The sequence below is a fragment of the Myotis davidii genome, unplaced genomic scaffold (assembly GCF_000327345.1).
Source record: "Myotis davidii unplaced genomic scaffold, ASM32734v1 scaffold104, whole genome shotgun sequence".
Lineage (NCBI taxonomy): Eukaryota > Metazoa > Chordata > Mammalia > Chiroptera > Vespertilionidae > Myotis > Myotis davidii.
This window is the reverse complement of record NW_006296625.1, coordinates 5,815,742-5,822,529: the sequence shown is the minus strand read 5'-3', so window position 1 is coordinate 5,822,529 and position 6,788 is coordinate 5,815,742. Positions and strand designations below refer to the sequence as shown.

Below are 6,788 nucleotides of genomic sequence, written 5' to 3'. Positions count from 1 at the left end.
CCCCAGAGAGAAGGCAAGGAGGTGGGGCGCCGCCTCGGCCCGAGCGGGGGCCGGGCGGGTGGAGGGTGGGCTTTGCGGTGGGCGCGGAGACCGGGAGGAGTTGCGGGTACCAGGTGGGACTGGCGTGTGCGGGAGCTAGCGATCCAGCGTGTGAGTGGGAGCGTGCTGGTAGAATTGTTACTAGCGGTTCAACCAATGGATTAGGGGCGCGGGAGGATTTGGGGGCGCGGGGAGAAGGAAGTCCTGGGGAAGTAAGTGAAATGCCCGCCGCTGGGAGAGCGCCGGGAGGAGGGGAGGCTGACCAACAGGTGCGGGGTTGGGAACACAGGAGGAAGGGTGGTTTTATTTGTTGGGCTCTAGAAGAGACGGAAGGAATTGCGGGAAATGTCGAGAGGGGGTTAGGCGTTGTTGTTAAGACCCTAGAGGCCTGTGGAGATTGAAGATGGGAAAGGAGGCTGTGAGGCTTTTGGGGACTCTGGGTCCCAATAAATAAGAGATTAAGACTATGGTCAGAGTGGGAAGGTTCTTAAAGAGTGTGTGTGTTGGAAGAGGTGTTGGGGGGGGGGGGGGGGAGGATTTACATTTCTTTTAGGGATGGAATGAGAGGAGGAAAGAGGTTGGCAAAAAAAAAAAAAAAATTAGAAGAAAGTGGGCCCTCTTCGCATAGGCATTTACGTTTGCAGGACCAAGGAGTGAGAGATGCTAAAGGTTAAATTTATGTTTTAATGTTATGTGTCTAACATTTTTTTTCAGTTGCCACGCAAGAAAATACAAACAGGTGAAATTAATATATTTTATCTAACCCAAAACATGTAACAAACATAAAAGAGGTTATTAAAGAGATCTTTTATGTTCCTTTTTTATGTACTGAGTTTTCAGAATCCCATGTGTACTTTGCACTGACAGCATATCTCAGTTCTGACTAGTTACATTTCAAGTGCTCAGGAGCCTCTGTGTTGGACAGCACAGTTGCAAACTATCTGCAGTTTAATTATATGCCGTGGTGTGTGTCAGGAAGGAAACCAGGGCCTACATGAGTCGGCCGACAGCAAGCCACCCCCCACCTGCAAGTACTCTCGGCTGGGCTACTGGCCTGTGGAGCTCCTTGCAGATACTTGAGGCTCTGTGCTGTGGCTAGTGGTGGTGTGGCCTCCATCGTGCCCCACGGTGCTCCCTCCCGGAGTTTCCACAGTCCTCACTCTCCTGAGCTCACTACATGTATTGTGAAAAGGAACACAGGCCTGGGAAACGTGAGAGGAGAACATTGGTAGAGACTGAAATCCCTCTGGCATGGCTGGAGAAAAGGCTTGCCCAGGTGCGGTGAGTAACCCAGCAGACACCCCCAGAGGAGCCCAGAGGTGAGGCCGCATTCCTCCCTAGATGTGGTCAGGAGCAGCCTGATTACGTGAAGCCAGCAGCTTTATGCCTTTTATTTTTGCACGTGCTGCTTCCTCTTACTGCAAAAAGGTCGTCTTCCCTCACCAACTGCCTTCTTTTACTAACCTCATCTACCATCCCACCTCCCTAAAACATAAACCCAAATCATACTTGTGTTTAATCTCTGCTAGTCCTTATTGCCTCTAGAAACCTTTCCAAACTCCCTTCTGTCCTCTAATCTTAGTTTTGAGTTTTCTTAGTCCCCTTTACTTCCCTTTATCATTAGTACTTACACTCTTTTGTTACCTTTCTCTTCTTGGCTGGGAGTTTATTAATGGTAGGGGATCACTTGTGTTTTTATTTTTGGTATCCCCAGCTCCATCCTCAATTCAGTACCTGACACTTAGTAGGTGTTCAGTAAATATTTCATGAATGAGTGAATATTCTGTAATGTTTTCATTTGATTGACTAAACTTTAGGAATATGTACTATAGTTAAGGCGCTTTAATTTGACCTATTGTTTCAAAGAAGTTAAGATGCTTTAATTTTTAAGAGACTAATTATGCCTTAAATTTTAAGTCTAACATTTACTGTGATCTGACCAAGAGTCTAGGAGACCATATTTAAAATCTAAGCATAGTTTGATTTTAAAGCAAGAGTAGTGTCATGAAAATAAATGTAGAATAAGGAAATGCTTTAGGAATATTCTGGAACATAGAGGAATGTAAAAATTTACGTGGTGTTATTAATTTCTAATCATTTTTCTCCTTTGTGGAAGAGAAGCAATTGCAATTTTAATGCAGCAATATTGTTTTTATTTTTATCTTTGGTTATTTTTCTTTCAGGGGAGAGCGATCTCCTTATTTATGTTTTTCACTCTTTATTTTTATTATACTCGCCTAGTTGCCTGTTGTGTGAGTTCTTTTGCTGGCAGCAGAGGTAGCCAGCCAGCAATGTTTTATACAAAGAAGCTGAACACAGAGAAATGACAGGAACAGTTACTTGATTTTATACAAGATTTTTTTCTCTCGAAACCAAACTTTTCCTTTTTTTATTGTTGACTCCATTACAGATGTCCTTCATCTCCCCCTCCCCCTTTTACCTCCCTTCACCCTGCCCCCTCACCTCCTAGGCCAGTGATGGCAAACCTTTGGAGTTCAGTGTGTCAGCATTTTGAAAAACCCTAACTTAACTCTGGTGCCGTGTCACATATAGAAATTTTTTGATATTTGCAACCATAGTAAAACAAAGACTTATATTTTTGATATTTATTTTATATATTTAAATGCCATTTAACAAAGAAAAATCAACCAAAAAAATGAGTTCGCGTGTCACCTCTGACATGCGTGTCATAGGTTCGCCATCATTGTCCTAGACCTTCACCATTTCATTATCTGTGTCCATGAGTTATGCATATATGCATATACATTCTTTGGCTATTATAAATACACTACTATGAACACTGGGGTGTATATATTCTTTCTGATTGGCGTTTTAGGATATATACCCAGAAGTGGTATCATTGGATCAAAAAGCAGTTCCATTTTTAATTTTTTGAGGAAACTCCATAACAGTTTTCCACAGTGCCTGAACCAGTCTGCATTCCCACCAAATCAATAAACAAGTGCTGGGGAGGATGTGGAGAAGATGGGAATTTTGGACTCTATACATTTATATCCTGAGTCATTTGAAACTGTGTATAAAAGGAGGCATTCTGATACTGAAGGAGCTTAATTTTTTTATGACCTGTTTTGTATGACCTATACTATTTGGGACATTTTTTAGGAAGAAAGTTTGTTTTTGGATGAAAAATGCCAAGTGTTAGATTTAATGTCTCCTAGCATTATCATGATAGCACTCTTGGCCATTTTTAGAAAATAAACATATCTTAGGAATTTAAATTGGGTAGGATTTACAGTTTTTCAGGGGTTTTGTTATTGTTGTTGTTGCTGCTTTTATCTAGTTACTCCTGTACAGATAGGGAAAACAGGTGAACAACTGTTAACCAATTCATTCTTGGTCACAAAGAAGTAGTTTACATTAGTTGGAAAACTATACATGGAATATAAATCTTCAAAGTTTTATTAATCTACATAACTTTTTTCTTGTAAGAAAAAATTTTTATTTAGTTAACATATTGTGACTAGTTTATATTAAATAGAAGTTATTTTTGTAACTATAAGTGAAATTTATTTTGTCTGAAGCCCTATTAGGTCATCTTAGTTATTTAAAATTAGCTCAATAATAATATTCCAACTTTACTGTGGTAATGGTTCTGAGCAAAACTTTTTTATTTTCTAACTTTTCTCTTGGGAATTTTAGAGATATAATGAAGCTTTATGGCAATTATTTGAAAGAGAGAAGATATAACATTTCCTTTAAAGCAGAAAGGCAAATTTTATACAATGAAACTAGTAATATTCTATTTGGAATAGCATTACAGAATAATCTTTTATTCCTCAAAAAAATTAGTAAATGGTGTTGTAGTTACCATAGTGAACTAGACAGAAAAGATTTCTATTCTCATGATTCTTATATTTAGTGGGAGAGACAACAAATGTAAGATTATTTTCGATAATAACGGTCTATGAAGAAAAATAGTAATAAGATAGTGACTGGACTCACTCTAATAGAACATTCATGGGGGCCATCGTTGAGGTGGCATTTGGACTGTGAACAAGATAAAGAGAAGGACCCATCTTTGTGACATTCTAGGTAAATAAAGGATGCAGCAAGTACAAAGTCTGTGAGTTGGCAATAAGCTTGGCATCTTTGAGGCACACAAGGAGGCCGCTTGACTGAAAAAGCAGATTGGGGGAAGAGTTGCATGAGGCAAGAATGAAGAAGTAGGCAACAAGGTCTAGACCAGGGGTGGGCAAACTTTTTTTGGGTCACAATGGGTTCTGAAACTGAACCGGAGGGCCGGAACAAAAGCATGGAAGGAGTGTTTGTGTGAACTAATATAAATTCAAAGTAAACATCATTACATAAAAGGGTACGGTCATTTTTTTTTTTTTACTTTTATTCATTTCAAACGGGCCGGATCCGGCCCACAGGCCGTAGTTTGCCCATGGCTGGTCTAGACCTTATAGGAATTTTCAGGTTCTATTAAGGAATATTTCAGGTTCGATTTAATGACTGTAGGAAGCCATTAAAGGGCATTAAACAGGAGAGTATTGCCAATTGATAATCGTATCAAATGGTGTTTTCTAACTAGGGAAGCAAAGATGAAAGCAGACTATCAATTAAGAGATTGTTGCAGAAGTTCAAGTGAGAAAAAGATGGTGGCTTAGAGTAAGTTAGTAGCAGAGACGGTAAGAAATAATCAAATTTGGAATATATTTGGAGGTAAAAACCACCTGGTTTTATAAATGGTTTGGATGTGGGATATGAGCTTAAGAAGGAATCCAGAATGATCATTAAATTTTCAACACAAGTAATTTAGTAAATGAGGGTGCCATTTAATAAGATCAGAAAAGCAGGAAAGACTGGTGGTAGAAGGGAGATGGACCATAATTTTGGCTTTGGGCATGTAAGTGCAAAGTGACTTTTAGATGGAGTTGTCAGGTAGGAAGGAGGATATATGAATCTGAAAGTCAGGGTAAAAGAAGTCTAGATGACATTACCTAAGGAGAGAGTATAGATAAAAAGTACCAATATGTCATGCCTTGTGCATTTCAACATTTAGAGATCAGGAATAGGAAGCAGGTTTAACAAAGGGGATTGAGAGGAGACAGCCAGTGACAGTAAGAAAACCAGGGAAGCAGATGGCTATGGAAACTAAGCAAGAAAATAGAGTGTTTTAGGAAGGGAGGAATGGTTAGTTGTGTCAAATGCTGTGAAGTCAGGGTCGAATAGGACAGAAAATTTGCTATTGCAGCCGTGGGCAAACTATGGCCAGGATTCGGCCCATTTGAAATGAATAAAACTATTGAAAAAAAAGACCGTACCCTTTTATGTAATGATGTTTACTTTGAATTTATATTAGTTCACACAAACACTCCATCCATGCTTTTGTTCCAGCCCTCCGGTCCAGTTTAAGAACCCATTGTGGCCCTCGAGTCAAAAAGTTTGCGCACCCCTGGGCTATTGGATTTAGCCAAGATGAAAGTCATGGTCTATTTTAACAAAAGGTATTTAGTGGGGATGAAAACCTGACTAGTAGGGATTCAGAAGAAAATGGTTGGAAAAGAAGTAGAGATATTCTAGATTATAGATTATTCTTAAAAATTTAATTGGAAACGAGTTGAGAAATTGGGTTTTAAATGCAATAGGACATGGAGTCAAGTGACAGCTTTATTAGAGCCTCTTTGTTGGCAGAAAGGATCCTGTAGAGAGGACACAATTGCAGGAGCACAATTTTTGAGATGGTGAGGTGGTGTGGGCAAGAAGACTCATGAGAGGTTTAGCTCTAAAAAGGAGCAGAAATGCTTCTTCAGTTTTAGCAAGGAGAGGACTACATTATGGGATAGTTGCAGATGGAGGTGGCTTCACAGATGAGGTAATTCTCATCTGATTGTTGATAGTGAAATATTGAATAGATCACACCCAATTAAGATTCAAAAAAACTTGTAGTCCATTTCAAGTTTTACTAACTTAGTTCTGAGATCTTAGATAAACTGTGATCTTGGGTAAGTCACTTTGTCTTGTGGGCCTTAATTTCCTTAATCTATATAAAGAAAGGGATGATGCCCCAGAGTTCACCTGTGCTAAATTGTTATGTAATCTTATTAAGCTGTTGTACTTTGTGTTTATAAGAAATAGTAGTAGTTACTCTAATAGTTATATTATCTCATCTTTGTCTTTCTTTCGGTCTAATATTTCATGTCTTTTTTTTTTTTAACTTGTTAACTTGTGTTTGCCTATTTGCTTGTTTAAACTATTTTTTCTGACAGCACTGTCAGCCATACAACGATGTTTTTCATAAGGACTAAGAACCACATTTTTAAAAGTGATTTTTCAAAAGTGCCTAAGTTTCTATTCCCTAGGAAGGCTTTGATCTCTGGGTTGCTATCTTTTCTAAGAAATACTACTTGTTTGTTGTCATGAAGAATTTTAACAGAGTAGGGGATAATACAAGTACAGTATACATTAGTTAAAATACTTGCCTTATTTTTTTTTTAAATTCTTTATTAGTTAAGGTATTACAAATGTGTCCTTATCCCCCCCATTAAATCCCCATCCTCCCCCACCCCCCCACTTACACTCTCATCCCCCTCTTGTCCATGTCCATTGGTTTGGCTTATAATGCATGCATACAAGTCCTTTAGTTGATCTCTTCCCCTTACCCCCTCCCTCCCCTACTTTCCCTCTGGGGATTGATAGTCTGATCGCTGTTTCTCTGTCTTTGAATCTGTCCCTGTTCAAAAGTCTATGCCAGCCGTGGGCAAACTATGGCCAAAGGGCCAAAT

At 39.2% G+C, this 6,788-nt stretch overlaps 1 protein-coding gene across 4 annotated transcripts in view; it reads left to right on the top strand.

The window, feature by feature from the left end:
• The window catches only part of LCA5 (Leber congenital amaurosis 5), a 43,197-nt gene continuing 36,409 nt past the window's right edge, over positions 1-6,788 (top strand). For 3 of the 4 annotated variants that reach the window (XM_006772186.2, XM_006772189.2, XM_006772185.2), the window contains exon 1: positions 1-21. The gene's annotated coding sequence lies outside the window, so the exon portion shown is untranslated. Of the gene's footprint in view, positions 22-250; positions 309-6,788 lie in introns of those variants that run through there. The other variant, XM_015569450.1, reaches the window with a different exon arrangement.